This window comes from Halictus rubicundus, unplaced genomic scaffold, assembly GCF_050948215.1.
Source record: "Halictus rubicundus isolate RS-2024b unplaced genomic scaffold, iyHalRubi1_principal scaffold0047, whole genome shotgun sequence".
NCBI classification, from domain to species: domain Eukaryota; kingdom Metazoa; phylum Arthropoda; class Insecta; order Hymenoptera; family Halictidae; genus Halictus; species Halictus rubicundus.
Window position 1 is genome coordinate 1215414 of NW_027488588.1, and position 18572 is coordinate 1233985.

At 16.3% G+C, this 18572-nt stretch overlaps 1 long non-coding RNA gene and 4 pseudogenes across 1 annotated transcript; 4 read left to right on the plus strand and 1 right to left on the minus strand.

The window, feature by feature from the left end:
* Positions 1-1462: 1462 nt before the first annotated feature.
* LOC143363423 (cytochrome c oxidase subunit 1 pseudogene) lies at positions 1463-3736 on the plus strand (annotated as a pseudogene).
* On the plus strand, positions 2987-4715 carry LOC143363464 (cytochrome c oxidase subunit 2 pseudogene; annotated as a pseudogene).
* Positions 4716-4813: 98 nt separating this feature from the next.
* On the plus strand, positions 4814-5846 carry LOC143363426 (cytochrome c oxidase subunit 3 pseudogene; annotated as a pseudogene).
* Positions 5847-6244: 398 nt separating this feature from the next.
* Positions 6245-14782, minus strand: LOC143363431 (uncharacterized). Its single transcript, XR_013083825.1, has 2 exons — positions 12574-14782; positions 6245-7625 (listed from the first exon to the last, which is right to left on the minus strand). It is a non-coding gene; the product is annotated as an uncharacterized LOC143363431 (long non-coding RNA).
* LOC143363419 (cytochrome b pseudogene) lies at positions 9767-12871 on the plus strand (annotated as a pseudogene).
* Positions 14783-18572: the final 3790 nt, after the last annotated feature.

Here is an 18572-nt window from a genome sequence, read left to right on the forward strand (position 1 = left end):
ATTTTGATGTAATAAAAATGTGTTAAAAAATCACTTTTACTAAATTTTTATTAATAAATTTTATTTATTTATTTATTATTATATAAATATATTTATATTCATTAAATTAATTAATTCCGCAAAATTCAAAATTTTATATGCTTAAAACACTTGAATATATTTAAATTTATAATTTATAATTAAAATTTTTAATATAATTAATTTTTAAAATTAAAACTAAATATAAATTAATTATTAATAAACTTTATTATTTATTTAAATTTATTAAGTTTAATAATTCTCTCCTTACTTATTCCTAATTTATTCTTTATATGAATATTTTTAGAAATTTCCTCTATATTATACACTATTTATTTAAATATTAATTCTTTAAAAATTTATAGAATTATATATTTTATAATTTCTTCAATAACTTCTATTTTAATTATTTATAGATTTTTAAATAAAACATTTAATTTATATATTAATTTTATTTTGTTATTTAGCTTATGATTAAAATTAGGATTATACCCCTTAAATAGATGAATAAATTTTTTAATAAAAAAAATTAATTTTAATTCATTAATTTTATTACTAACAATTATTAAATGTATCCCTATTTTTATATTTTTAAATTTTATTAAATTTAATTTTATTATTTTATTTATATTAATTTTCTTTATACTACCCCCAGTAATTTTTTCAATAAATACCTCATCCTTTACTCTTTTAATAAATTACTCATCCATATATAATATTCCTTTATTATTAATCTTTTCTTATTTAAATTTTAATATTATAATCATTTATATAACCATTTATATAACTTCAACTCTTATAATCTTACTTATACTTAAAAAATTAAATCTTTACTACAAAAACTCTTTAAATTTAAGATTAAATTATAAAAATAAAATATTTTATAATTTAATAATATTCAAATACTCCCAACTTCCACCATTTTTACCATTTATTATTAAATGAAATTTAATTGATCTTATATTATCAAATAATTATATAATTATATTATCTATATTAATTATCTTTTCTAGATTACTAATAACCTTTAATTATTTAAATTTTAATAATAACAATTTTTTTTTAACAAATTCTAAAATTAGACATAAAATTAATTTATTTGATTATTCTAATTTTAATATTATATTTATTATATATTTTTCATTTTTAACATTTACCTTAATTTTTACCTTTTCATTTATAAACTAAATTTATAATTTTTTAATTTCTTTAAATTTGCAATTTAATATTTTTTATAAACTATATAAATAAAGATTTTAAGTTAATAAAACTTAAAACCTTCAAAGTTTTATATAAATATATATTTAACTTAATTATTTAAATCTTAATTTAATATTAGAAAATTTATTTTCATAAATAAATTTACAGTTTACTCCTTTTATCAGGCATAATATTTCTAAATAAAATTTATTATCAAAAATGATTTTATTCAACTAACCATAAAAATATTGGAATACTTTATTTTATCTTTGCTATATGATCAGGAATAATCGGAGCATCTTTAAGTATAATTATTCGTATAGAATTAAGAACACCTGGAAGATGAATTAATAATGATCAAATTTATAACACTATTGTAACTTCACATGCTTTTATTATAATTTTTTTTATAGTTATACCATTTATAATTGGGGGATTTGGAAATTGATTAGTACCACTAATAATTGGAGCTCCTGATATAGCATTCCCACGTATAAATAATATAAGATTTTGATTATTAATTCCTTCATTATTTATACTTATAATAAGAAGAACTTTATCTACAGGATCAGGAACAGGTTGAACTATTTACCCCCCCCCTATCTTCAATTATATATCACTCATCTTTTTCTGTTGATTTTACTATCTTTTCTTTACATATCGCAGGTATTTCTTCTATTATAGGTGCTATTAATTTTATTGTTTCAATTATATTAATAAAAAATATTTCACTTAATATAAATCAAATCCCCTTATTTCCTTGATCAGTTAAAATTACTGCTATTTTACTTCTTCTTTCTCTCCCTGTTTTAGCAGGTGCTATTACTATACTATTAACAGACCGAAATTTAAATACATCTTTTTTTGACCCTTCTGGGGGAGGAGACCCTATTCTTTACCAACATTTATTCTGATTTTTTGGACATCCTGAAGTTTATATTTTAATTCTTCCCGGATTTGGATTAATTTCACATATTATTTTTAACGAAAGAGGAAAAAAAGAAATTTTCGGAAATTTAGGAATAATTTATGCTATATTAGGAATTGGATTTTTAGGATTTATCGTATGAGCTCATCACATATTTACTGTAGGATTAGATGTTGATACACGAGCATATTTTACATCTGCTACTATAATTATTGCTGTACCAACAGGAATTAAAGTATTTAGATGAATTGCTACTTATTGTGGATCAAAAATTAAAATAAACCCATCAATTATATGATCTTTAGGATTTATCTTCTTATTTACATTAGGGGGATTAACTGGAATTATACTATCAAATTCTTCTATTGATATTATACTTCATGATACATATTATGTAATTGGTCATTTCCACTATGTTTTATCTATAGGTGCAGTATTTGCAATTATTGCAAGATTAATTCATTGATACCCCCTATTCACTGGACTTACACTAAATAAAAAACTATTAAATATTCAATTTATTATAATATTCCTTGGAGTAAACATAACTTTTTTCCCACAACACTTCTTAGGATTAATAGGAATACCTCGACGATACTCAGATTACCCAGATGCTTACTATTGTTGAAATTTAATTTCATCAATTGGTTCATTAATTGCTTTTAATAGAATAATTTTATTAATCTTCATTATTTTAGAGAGATTAATTATAAAACGTTTAATTATATTTAAATATTTTCAATCATCTTTAGAGTGATTACAAAATTACCCCCCTTATAGACATTCATATAATGAACTTCCTATTATTATTTTTAAATTTTAATATGGCAGAATAGTGTAATGAATTTAAGTCTCATAAATAAAATTAATAATTTTTATTAAAATTTATTTATATAATAAATATAGCTACATGAAATATATACTCTTTCCAAGATCCTAACTCTCCATTTGCTGATAATTTATTTTATTTTTATAATTTTACAATAATTATCCTAACAATAATTACTATTTCTACTATATATATAATAATTTTTATTTTAAATAATAAATATTTAAATTTAAATTTATTAAAAAATCACAATATTGAAATTTTATGAACTATCACTCCTATAATTATACTTTTAATTATTTCAATCCCTTCTCTTAAAACTCTTTATTTTATTGATGAATTATGAAACCCTACATATTTTACTATTAAATCAATTGGTCATCAATGATATTGAAGTTATGAATATCCTGAATTTTCTAATTTTATATTTGACTCTTATATAGTTAAATCAATTGAAAATATTAATCAATTTCGTTTATTAGATGTTGATAATCGAGCAGTTATTCCTTATAAAATTCCTATTCGATTACTAGTATCTTCTATAGATGTAATTCACTCATGAACTATCCCAACTATAGGAATTAAAATAGATGCCTCACCAGGTCGAATTAATCAAATATCTTTAATTTCTTTACGACCTGGAATATTTTTTGGACAATGTTCTGAAATTTGTGGTGCATACCATAGATTTATACCTATTGTTATTGAAAGAACAAATTATTTTAATTTTATTAATTGAATTAATAAAAATAATTAAAGAATTAGTTAAATTTTATAACATTAAATTGTCATTTTAAAATTATTATAATAATACTCTTTCATTAGATGTCTGAAAGAAAGAAATGGTCTCTTAAACCAAAATATAGTAGTTAATCGTCTACTTCTAATGATTTTATTCTTTTATCCCTCAAATAAGACCTATATATTGACTTTTACTTTTCTTTTTTATACTTATAATTATATATATATATGTTTCAATTTTATATTTTTCTCCTTTTTCATTTTCACCAACTACTTATACTAATTTAAATAATTTTAAATTAATAAAAAAAACTATTAAATTTTAAATGTTAACAAATTTATTTTCAATTTTTGACCCTTCTACAAATAAATTTTTATCTTTAAATTGATTAATTTTATTTTTTCCTTTAATATTAATAAATTGACCTTATTGATTACTACCTTCACGAATTAATATCTTTTGATTAAACTTCTACAAAAAAATTTTTCAAGAATTTTTTAATTTAACAAAAAAAAAATTTTCATCAAACTTGATTATTTTTTTAACTATTATAATTATATTTTTAAAATTAAATTTATTAAGTTTAATACCTTATATTTTTACACCATCAAGACATTTATCTATTAATCTTTCTTTATCCCTAAGATTATGAATAAGATTTATATTATTTGGATGATTAAATAACACTAATAAAATATTCATTCATCTTCTACCCATAAACACACCAGGACCTTTAATAATTTTTATAATTTTAATTGAATCTATTAGAAATTTTATTCGACCATGAACTCTTGCAATTCGACTATCTGCTAATATATTAGCAGGACATTTACTTTTATCCTTATTAGGAACAACTTTAGAAAATATACCTTATATATTAATTCTTTTTTTTATCCAAAATTTATTAATAATTTTAGAAATTTCAGTTTCTATTATTCAATCTTATGTATTTTCTATTTTAACTTTATTATATTTTAATGAATCTAATTAAATGAAAATATCTCATCACCACCCATTTCATATAGTAACTTTAAGACCCTGACCTTTAATAACTTCATGAAGAATTTTAAATTTGTTATTAAGAACTATTTATTGATTTAATTCTTCTAACTTCAATATTACTATATTTAATTTATTAATTCTATTTTTAATTCTATACCAATGATGACGAGATATTATTCGAGAAAGAACAATACAAGGATGTCATACATTAAGTGTTTTAAAATTATTAAAATTTGGAATAATTTTATTTATTATTTCAGAATTATTTTTTTTTATTTCTTTTTTTTGAACTTACCTTCATTCAGCAATCTCCCCAAGAATTGAAATTGGTATAATATGGCCACCTAAAAATATTATTATATTTAACCCTTATGATATCCCCCTTTTAAATTCAATTATTTTAATTTCTTCAGGATTTACTATTACATGAAGACATAATTTATTAATTAAAAACAAAAAAAAATCTATAACACCATTAATTTTTACAATTCTACTAGGTATGTATTTTTCCTCTATCCAAATAATTGAATATATGGAAGCTCCTTTTACTTTTAACGATGGAATTTTTGGATCAATTTTTTTTATATCTACAGGATTTCATGGTCTCCATGTATTATTAGGTATCATTTTTTTAAGAACAAGATTAATTCGAATATATTTAAACCACTTTTCTAAAATTCATCATTTTCATTTTGAAGCAGCTACATGATATTGACATTTTGTTGATATTATTTGACTTATTCTTTATATCCTAATTTATTGATGAATATATTAAATATATATATATATATATATATATATATATATATAGTATAAATAATTACATTTAATTTCCAATTAAAAGATTTAATCAAATAATATATATAATTTTTAATATCTTCATATTTTTTATCTTTATATTTATTATTATTTCTTTAATTATTTTAATTAATTTTTTTTTTCAATAATTATAAATAAAGATCGAGAAAAAATTACACCATTTGAATGTGGATTTGATCCTATTACTAGAGCACGATTACCATTTTCAATTAATTTTTATATTATAACTCTAATATTTCTTATTTTTGATGTAGAAATTATTCTAATTTTACCAATTTTAAAATTACTTAATAATCTTTCAATTTTATCTATTTATACTTTTTTCACTTTTCTTTTAATTTTAATTATTAGATTATGAATTGAATGAACTTGTAACTTATTTAAATGAATTCATTAATTTATATATAGTAATTTTTACATTTAATTTCGACTTAAAAAAAAGAAATTTATTTTTCTTATATAAACAGGATATTAGTTAATATTATATATAACATTAAATTTGCTTTTTAAAATTAAATTATTTATATCTTTTAATTGAAACCAAAATTTAGGTAAATTATTGTTAATAATTTTTTTGAGATTAATATCTCCAATTAAAGAAATATAAATTTAGAACTTCTAATTCTTTTAATATGATTTAATCATAAATATTTCTAAATTTATATAATTTAAAAAAAATATTATAATTTCAATATAAAATTAACTATTAAGTTTATAAATTTATTTAAAAATTTTTAATTATCTTAATATTTTCAATATTAAACTTTTTATTAAGCTATTTAAATAATTATAAATAAATAAAATAAAAATTAATAACACTCTATAAAATTTTATCAACTTTATTATATGAATTGAATATAATCATCTATTCATCAATGGATACACCTTCTGTAAATAAAATATTTTTTTTATATTTACACCTAAAATTTTATCTATTCATTTCTCATTAAATTTCTCATATGTTAATATAAATTTTAAAAAATTTAAATAAATTATTTTATAAAAAAAAATTGAATAAAATATTCTCATAATGAAATTTAAATAACTAAAATTTATTAACTTCTTACATCTAAAATGAAATCTAAAGGTTACTATTCATCTAAGAATATATATTATTATTAAAACTAATTTATCATTTTCTGTAATTATACAAATAAAATAATTAATTAATCTTAAATAAAAATATCCAAAAAAAATTACTAATAATATTATAAAAAATTTACAAAAAATTATAAATTTCCCATCTCCTACATATTGATATCTATAAATCCCTATATATATTTCAAAAAATAATTTTATAATTCGAACTCTATAATTAATTGTTAAAACTGTTGAAATCATTAAAATATAAATTATTAATTTATTTAATCTTCTTACTATTATAAATTCTAAAATTAAATCTTTTGAATAAAACCCAGAAATAAATGGGAAACCACTTAAATTCATAAAAGAAAAAATAAATACAACACTCTTTAAAGGAGTTATTCTTATTACACCTTTAAATTTACGTAAATCTTGCCTTCCTAAAGATGTATGAATATACCCCCCAACACATATAAATATTAAAGATTTAAAAAAAGCATGAATTAATAAATGATAAAACCCTAAATTTACTATACCTAACCCTAAAATTCTTATTATAAACCCTAATTGTCTTAAAGTTGAAAGAGCAATTACTTTTTTTAAATTATATTCATAATTTGCTATTAACCCAGCCATAAACATTGTTAAACTAGAAATAATAATAATATATCTTTTCACTTCAATTAAAATAAATTTATTATACCGAATTATTAAATAAATACCAGCAGTAACCAAAGTAGAAGAATGCACTAAAGAAGAAATAGGAGTAGGAGCAGTTATAGCAGCAGGTAATCAGGCCGAAAAAGGTAATTGAGCACTTTTTGTAATTATTAAAATTAATATTAAAATTATTATAATTAATCTTATTCTATATAATATTAAATTTCAAGAACCTAAAAATGATGATATTCTAATTAATATTAATAACCCAACATCTCCTAATCGATTACAAAGAATAGTTAATATCCCTGAATTATAAGAATTCTTATTTTGATAATAAATTACTAAACAATAAGAAATTAAACCTAACCCATCTCATCCTAATAAAATTCTTAAAATCCTTGGACTTAAAATTATTAAACATATTGAAAAAATAAATAATAATAATAGATATTTAAATCGATTAATATATATATCCCCATTTATATAATTTATTCTATAAAATATAATAAAAAAAGAAATAATTAAAACAACTCCTATATATATTAAACCTATATAATCTAAATAAATTATATAATTAAATTTTATTCTACTTAATATAAAAATTGTTCACTCTAAAATTATTATTATATTATATATATATATATATACTTATTAAAATAAAAAATATTCCTAAAAAAAATATAATTACCCCATAAACTATTAATTCATAAATAATTTAAAGTTATTATACATCTTTGAAATCACAATTCAAAATTTTTTTCTTAAACTATTTAAATTAAAAAAAAATTAAATCCAAAAATATAATATTTAAAGGTAATCAATGTAAAATTAATACAATATAATTAATTATTTTACTTCTTTTAATTTTTAAATAATAATTTAATTCCCCATGTTGAACATAACAAAATAAATATAATGAATAAATAAATCTAAAAAAACAAAAAAAAATTATAACAATTATTAAATACTCTATCCATATTATTAACCCTACTAATAATATAATTTCTCCCACTAAATTTAATGATACTGGGGCAGATATATTTGAAGAACATAATAAAAATCATATTATTCTTATTTTAGGTATATAATTTATTAACCCCTTATTAATTAATATTAAACGTCTATTAGTTTCTTGATAACAAATATTTACTAAAAAAAATAGTCCAGAAGAACATAAACCATGGGCAATTATAATAATATACCTCCCAATTACTCTAATTTTAAAAAATGTTAACATTCTCCTAATTAAAATTCCTATATGAACAACTGATGAATAAGCAACTAAAATTTTTATATCTAATTGACGTAAACATACCCCCCTCAAAATAACTCTACCTAATAAACTAATTATTATTACATAAAATTTTATATTTATAAATAAATAATAAAACATAATTACTATTTGTAATAAACCATAAGTTCCTAATTTTAATAAAATTGAAGCTAAAATTATTGAACTATAAACTGGGGCTTCAACATGAGCCTTTAATAACCACCCATGAAATATATATATAGGAATCTTTACTAAAAAAGTTCCTATTATAAATATAAAAAAATAACTTCTTATTTTAATTTTTTTTAATTCTACTATTATTATTAAATCTAATATTAATTCATTTATAATTAAAAATAAAAAAATTAAAAAAGGTAAAGAAAAAAATATTGTATAAAATATTATAAAATAAGCAGCTTCCAACCGTTTTTCCCCTAACCCCCATTTAATAATTATAAAAAAAATTAAAATTAATCTTACTTCAAACATAAAATAAAATAATAATAATTGAATTCTTATAAAAAATATTATTAAAATAATTAATAAAATTAAATGTATTTTTATACATAATAAAATATTCTTATCTATTAAAAATAAAAAAATAATACCAAAAATTCATAAACTTAGTATAATTAATATAAATGAATAATTATTTAATCTAAATAATCTACTTATTATAGAAAAATTTACAATAAAATTATACTTAAAAAAAATTTTTACTGTTAAAAATATTAATACACATCTAATAAAATTTTTTAATAAACTTATTTTTATAAATTTATTTTTAAATAATATTAAATATAAATAAGTAATAATTAAAATTTCTACTATCATTTTAAATTTAAAATTTTTATTCTTTGTGAACCATACCTATGGACAATTCTAACTATTAAAGAAATTCCAATAACTCTCTCACAAACTCCTATAATTAATATATATATAAATATTCAATCATTACTTAAACTGTCAGAAATAATTAAAGTTATAAACAAATAAAATATTAATATATATTCCAATCCAATTAAAAATATTAAAAAATTCTCTATAAATATAAAAATTATTAATAAAATTAATAATACTATTACTAAATAATAATTATTTAAATAAATCAATTTAGCTAAATAATTTAAAATAAAATATTAATTTTGTAAATTAAATATGAAAATTTTTTCTTTAGCTTAAACTTCAAGAAAATTAATCTTAATATCTTTAATCCCCAAAATTAATATTCTATTTAAACTATTTCTTGAATTCAATGAACAGTTCTTATGAATTTTTTATTAAATTTATACTTTATATTAATATATATATAATTATTATTATTATATATAATAAAAATATCTCCCCACTAAATTTCATAATAAGTTTAATTTTATTCACTTTAATTTATTTAATTTTAAATTATTTAATTACTCAAAAATCATTATATTGTTTCATAATTTTTATTTCAATAATTAGAGGAAATATAATTATATTCCTTTATTTTACAAGATTAATTAACAATTATTATAATAAATCGTTTAAATCTAACCTAAACTTTATTTGATTTATAATAATTATATTAATTTTTGTTATATTTTTTTATTATTTTTTTAATTATTCAATTAATATTAAATTTAAAACTTCTAATTCATTATTTATTTACAAAACTTATACATATCCACTTTATAAAGTTACCTTCTTAATAATTTTTTATTTATTAATTACTTTATTATTCTCAATAAAAATTTGTTTATCAAAATATAAACCCTTACGAAAAATTATTAATTAATGAAATTTTCTAAACTATTAAAAAATAATAAAATTTTATCAATTTTCAATTATTCTTTAAATAAATTACCATCCCCCATAAATATTAATATATGATGAAATTTTGGTTCAATTTTAGGATTATTTTTAATTATTCAAATTATTTCAGGTCTATTTTTATCTATACATTATTGCCCTAATATTAATCTTGCTTTTCATAGAACAATTCATATTATAAAAAATGTTAAATTCGGATGATGAATCCGTCTTATCCATATAAATGGAGCATCTTTCTTTTTTTTTACTATATTTCTTCATATTGCTCGAGGAATTTATTATCACTCTTTCAAATTAGTTAATGTTTGATTAATCGGAGTAATTATTTTAATTATATCAATAGCAACAGCATTCTTAGGTTATGTTTTACCATGAGGACAAATATCTTTTTGAGGAGCTACAGTTATTACTAACTTATTATCAGCCTTACCTTTTATTGGAAAAATATTAGTTGAGTGAATTTGAGGGGGATTTTCTATTAATAATGCCACATTAAACCGATTCTATACCTTTCATTTTATTCTTCCATTTATAATTTTATTTTTAGTAATTATCCATCTTTTCTTCTTACATAATTCAGGATCAAATAACCCTATAGGATCAAGAAATAAATTTTACTTAATTTATTTTTCACCTTATTTTCTTATTAAAGATATACTTGGATATATATTAATTTTATTTTTATTTATTATAGTTACTTTAATTTTTCCTTATAATTTAAGTGACCCAGATAATTTTATTATAGCTAATCCTATAATTACACCTGAACATATTAAACCTGAATGATATTTTTTATTTGCTTACACAATTTTACGAATTATTCCTAATAAATTTGGTGGAGTTCTAGGTTTATTTTCATCTATTTTAATTTTAATATTTATACCTATTTTAAATTATAATAAATTAACTTCAAGAAAATTTTATTTTTTAAGAAAAATTCTTTTTTGAATTTTTATTTTATCTTTTATCATATTAACATGATTAGGAGGACAATTAATTGAACCTCCATTTATTAACTTAAGAATATTATTTACATTAATTTACTTTTTATATTTCATTTTAACCCCCTCACTAAATTATATCTGAGATAAATTAATCTATTAGTTAATAAGCTTTAATAGCATTTATTTTGAAAATATTTTATAGATATAAAACTATCTATTAACTTATATTTATATAAATAATTAATTCCTTTATCCTTAAAATAAATAAAATATATAATAATGATAATGATAAAAATTTCTTTCAACATATTATTATTAATTCATCATAACGAATTCGAGGTAAAACCCCTCGAATTCAAATTACAAAAAATATATGGAAAATTATTCTAACAATAAATTTAAATCTTAATAATTTAAACCCTAAAAACATAATTGTTACTAAAAACCTTATAAAAATAATCCTTAAATATTCAGATATAAAAATTAAAGCAAATAATCTTCTGAAATACTCTGTATTAAAACCAGAAACTAACTCAGATTCTCCTTCAACTAAATCAAAAGGGGTACGATTTAATTCAATTAATATTCTAACCATAAATATTAGATAAACTGGATAAATTATAATTAAAAATTTAATATTTTCTTGAAATTTTAAAAATTCTAATAAATTAAATCTTTCAACTAATAAAATTAAATTAAAAATAATTAAAAATAATCTTACTTCATAAGAAATTGATTGAGCAACTGAACGAATAGCACCCAACATAGAATAATTAGAATTTGAAGCCCACCCTCCTAATATAATTGGAAAAACCCCTACACTCATTAATCTTAATATAAATAAAATTCCTAAATTTATTGAAAATATATTTACATAAAATGGATAAACTAATCATAATATTATGGATAAAATTAAAGAAACTATAGGTATAAATATATAATAATTTAAATTAATTTTATCTAAAAAAAATAATTCCTTATTTAATAATTTAATTACATCTCTAAAAGGTTGAAAAATTCCTATAATTAACACTTTATTTGGCCCCTTTCGATTTTGAATAAACCCTAATACTTTTCGTTCAAATAATGTTAAAAAAGCTATACTAATTAATATTATTAAAATTAAAACAATAAAAAAAAATAAATTAAAATATAAATTAAATTTTAATACATAAATTATTATCTGTATACTTATTGTATACTTTATTAAATTCTAAATTTATTACACTAATCTGCCAAAATAATTATTTATATTTATATATATACATATATAATATTAATTATTAAAAATACTTAGTCCTTTCGTACAAAAATATTATTTTACTTTTAAAGATAGAAACCGATCTGGCTTACACCGATCTGAACTCAAATCATGTAAGATTTCAAAAGTCGAACAGACTTAATTTTTAAACTTCTGCATTTAAAATTTATCTTAATTCAACATCGAGGTCATAAACATCTTTATAAATAAGGCCTTCTTAAAGATATTATGCTGTTATCCCTAAGGTAATTTTTCTTATAATTTATAATACAATATCATTTTTATTAACATTAATTTATGATTTCTTAATTTAAAGTTTATTAAATTTAAATATCACCCCAATAAAATAAATTAATAAATTTTTTTATAAATAAATTAAAAACTTTATTAATTTATTAAATTCTATAGGGTCTTATCGTCCCTTAAATTAATTTAAGCATTTTTACTTAAAATTTAATTTCATTTTTTAATATTGAAACAGTTTATACTTCATCAACCCTTTCATTCCAGCCTTTAATTAAAAGACAAATGATTATGCTACCTTTGTACAGTCAGTATACTGCAGCTATTTAAAAATTATTCATGGAGCAGGGACAACTTTAAATTAAATTCAAAAAGACATGTTTTTGTTAAACAGGTGAGTATAATTTTTGCCAAATTCTTTAATATTATATATATATATATATATATATTTATATTTATATAATTAATTACTCATATTATCATTATATCTTTAAATTTTTAATTTATTTAATTTTTTTTATAATTAAATTATATTCTAGTTAATTAAATTTTTTTTTTATATATATATATATATATATATATATATATATATATTATTAAATTATTAAATTTTTTTTATAATATATTAAATTTTAAAATTAATTTATTTATTATATTTCAATAAAAAATTATAAATTTAATTTAAAGTTTATCCCCTAAATTATTTATATTTATTAATATATATATATATATATATATATTATTAAAATAAATATATGAATTAAATTCATTTCTAAAAAAACTAGATATCTATAAATTCGTATTACATTTCACATCAAATTAAATATTCATAATTTTTTTGTTACAAAAAAAATTTTAATTAATTAGCTCATTTATATTCGAGAATAATATAAACTATATTTAAATTTTAATAACCCCTGATACAAAAGGTACAAAAATAAATTCTACTTTTAAATATTTTATTTATTATCTTTCACAATACTATATATATAAAATTTTTATTTTTTTCTTAAATAAATACTAAAAATTTAATTTTTTTAAATAATTTTTTTTATAATATATTTAACCTTAAACACTATCAACCCTAAATATTTAATTATTTAATTTAAAATTTTATTTCATGTAAATCTTTTCAATGTAAACGAAATATTTTTATATTAAACTAAATTTTTTATTAAAAACATTTTCCAATACCTTTACTATGTTACGACTTATTCCATTTATAATGAAAGTGACGGGCAATTTGTACACTAAATAAAACTAATTTCAATTTCATTAATTTATAAAATTTACTTTTAAATCCTATCTTTATTAAATATTAAAATTTAATTTAAAAAAAAATAATTTTTATGTAACTCATTATATCTTAAATAAACTACATTTTGATTTGAATTACTATTATATATATATATATATATATATATATATATATAATATTTTAAAAATAAAATTTCTATAAATTTTTTAAACAACAATACATAAATTTTCCATTTAAGTTTATCTTAACGTGGGATATCAATTTAATAAACAAGTTCCTCTAATAAGTATATAAAGCCGCCATATTATTTAATTTTAATGATTAACATTTAATATTTAACATTTTTAATTTATCTTTATAATAGGGTATCTAATCCTAGTCTATTCTTAAGATTTTTCAAAAATTTGTATTTTAATAATTAAATATATTATACTTTTATATTTCACCAAAAAAAATAATATACATTTAAACTAAATTTCAAAATCTCTAATTATTTCATTAATTAACTCATAACAATAGTGTAACCGCTGATGCTGGCACTAAAATTTACCATTATTTATTTTAAATTTCTTTGTCAAACTTTCATTTAAATATAAACTTAATTTTTACACAAAATTTATAAAAATTTTTTAAATTTTTACTTTTAAATAAATTTCATTTATAAATAAATTTTTATAATTAATTTTTAAACTATAATTAAATTTTCTATAAAATTCACCTACAATCATTTATATTTATATAAATGTAGAACCAAATATTTTTTTATATAATTTCTTAATAAGATATTTATTAATAATTTTCAATATTAATTAACAAACTTTTATTATTAATTTAATATAATTTTTATATAAATTTTTATTTATATATATATATATATATATATATATATATATATTTATACTTAAATAAATTCTTATTTTAATTTAATACTAAACTTTCCATAAATAAGTTTCCTAATAATTCTTTTCATAAATAATTTTATATAAAAAATCTTTTCAAATAAATTTTTATTATTAATTTTCAATAAATTTTTTATTAATAAAATTTCCCTAATAATTCTTTTCATAAATAATTTTATATAAAAAATTCATTTAAATAAATTTTTATTACTAATTCAATACAAACTTTTTTATAAATAAAATTTTCCCAATAATTCTTTTCATAAACAATCTTATATAAAAAATTCACTCAAATAAAATTTTATTACTAATTCAATACAAATTTTTTTATGAATAAAATTTCCCTAATAATTCTTTTCATAAATAATTTTATATAAAAAATCCATTCAAATAAATTTTTATTACTAATTCAATACAAATTTTTTTTATGGATAAAATTTCCCTAATAATTCTTTTCATAAATAATTTTATATAAAAAATCCATTCAAATAAATTTTTATTACTAATTCAATACAAATTTTTTTATGGGTAAAATTTTCCAATAATTCTTTTTTATAAATAATTTTATATAAAAAATCCAATCAAGTAAATTTTTATTACTAACTCAATACAAATTTTTTTATAAATAAAATTTCCCTAATAACTCTTTTCATAAATAATTTTATATAAAAAATTCATTCAAATAAATTTTTATTACTAATTCAATACAAATTTTTTATAAATAAAATTTCCCCAATAATTCTTTTTTATAAATAATTTTATATATAAAATCCACTCAAATAAATTTTTATCATTGATTCAATACAAATTTTTTTATAAATAAAATTTTCCTAATAATTCTTTTTTATAAATAATTTTATATAAAAAATCTACTCAAATAAATTTTTATTACTAACTCAATACAAATTTTTTTATAAATAAAATTTCCCTAATAACTCTTTTCATAAATAATTTTATATAAAAAATTCATTCAAATAAATTTTTATTACTAATTCAATACAAATTTTTTATAAATAAAATTTCCCCAATAATTCTTTTTTATAAATAATTTTATATATAAAATCCACTCAAATAAATTTTTATCATTAATTCAATACAAATTTTTTTATAAATAAAATTTCCCCAATAATTCTTTTTTATAAATAATTTTATATATAAAATCCACTCAAATAAATTTTTATCATTAATCCAATACAAATTTTTTTATAAATAAAATTTCCCTAAAATTTTATATTAATAAATTTATTATTAATTAACTACCCCTTATTTTATTTAAATTTACCCCTAAATTTAAATTTTTCATATTAATTCAATAAAATTATTATTTTTTTTCTAAAAAAATCATTTTTCCCCCAAATCAAAGCTTTTTTCTCATTTTTTTTTTTATTTATTATTGACGTTAATGCACAACTTAATTTATTATTATAGGTTTATTAAATATATTTAATTTTAATATAAATCAACTATTATTAAAAATTTACTAAATTAATTTAATAAATTTTAAATATTAACAATTCTATATAAATTCTTTTCATAAATAATTTTATATAAAAAACTCATTCAAATAAATTTTTATTATTAATTCAATATAAATTTTTTTACAAATAAAATTTTCCCAATAATTCTTTTCATAAATAATTTTATATAAAAAATCCATTCAAATAAATTTTTATTACTAATTCAATACAAACTTTTTATGAATAAAATCCCCCTAATAATTCTTTTCATAAATAATTTTATATAAAAAATTCATTCAAATAAATTTTTATTACTAATTCAATATAAATTTTTTTATAAATAAAATTTTCCTAATAATTATTTTTTTTAAATAATTTTATATAAAAAATCCACTCAAATAAATTTTTATTACTAATTCAATACAAATTTTTTTTATAAATAAAATTTTCCCAATAATTCTTTTTTATAAATAATTTTATATATAAAATCCACTCAAATAAATTTTTATCATTAATTCAATACAAATTTTTTTATAAATAAAATTTTCCCAATAATTCTTTTTTATAAATAATTTTATATAAAAAATCCATTCAAATAAATTTTTATTATTAATTCAATACAAATTTTTTTATGAATAAAATTTCCCTAATAATTCTTTTCATAAATAATTTTATATAAAAAATCCATTCAAATAAATTTTTATTATTAATTCAATATAAATTTTTTTATAAATAATATTTTCCCAATAATTCTTTTTCATAAATAATTTTATATAAAAAATCCACTCAAATAAATTTTTATTATTAATTCAATATAAATTTTTTATGGATAAAATTCCTCTAATAATTCTTTTCATAAATAATTTTATATAAAAAATTCATTCAAATAAATTTTTATTACTAATTCAATACAAATTTTTTTATGAATAAAATTTCCCTAATAACTCTTTTCATAAATAATTTTATATAAAAAATTCACTCAAATAAAATTTTATTACTAATTCAATACAAATTTTTTTTATAAATAAAATTTTCCCAATAATTCTTTTTTATAAATAATTTTATATATAAAATCCACTCAAATAAATTTTTATCATTAATTCAATACAAATTTTTTTATAAATAAAATTTATCCAATAATTCTTTTTTATAAATAATTTTATATAAAAAATCCATTCAAGTAAATTTTTATTACTAATTCAATACAAATTTTTTTTATGGATAAAATTTCCCTAATAATTCTTTTCATAAATAATTTTATATAAAAAATCCATTCAAATAAATTTTTATTACTAATTCAATACAAATTTTTTTATGGGTAAAATTTTCCAATAATTCTTTTTTATAAATAATTTTATATAAAAAATTCATTCAAATAAATTTTTATTACTAATTCAATACAAATTTTTTTATGAATAAAATTTCCCTAATAACTCTTTTCATAAATAATTTTATATAAAAAATTCACTCAAATAAAATTTTATTACTAATTCAATACAAATTTTTTTATGAATAAAATTTCCCTAATAATTCTTTTCATAAATAATTTTATATAAAAAATTCATTCAAATAAATTTTTATTACTAATTCAATATAAATTTTTTTATAAATAAAATTTATCCAATAATTCTTTTTCATAAATAATTTTATATAAAAAATTCATTCAAATAAATTTTTATTACTAATTCAATATAAATTTTTTTATAAATAAAATTTATCCAATAATTCTTTTTCATAAATAATTTTATATAAAAAATCCACTCAAATAAATTTTTATTACTAATTCAATACAAATTTTTTTATGAATAAAATTTCCCTAATAATTCTTTTCATAAATAATTTTATATAAAAAATCCACTCAAATAAATTTTTATTACTAATTCAATATAAATTTTTTTATAAATAAAATTTCCCCAATAATTCTTTTTTATAAATAATTTTATATATAAAATCCACTCAAATAAATTTTTATTACTAATTCAATACAAATTTTTTTTATGGATAAAATTTCCCTAATAATTCTTTTCATAAATAATTTTATATAAAAAATCCATTCAAATAAATTTTTATTACTAATTCAATACAAATTTTTTATGAATAAAATTTTCCTAATAATTCTTTTCTATAAATAATTTTGTATAAAAAAT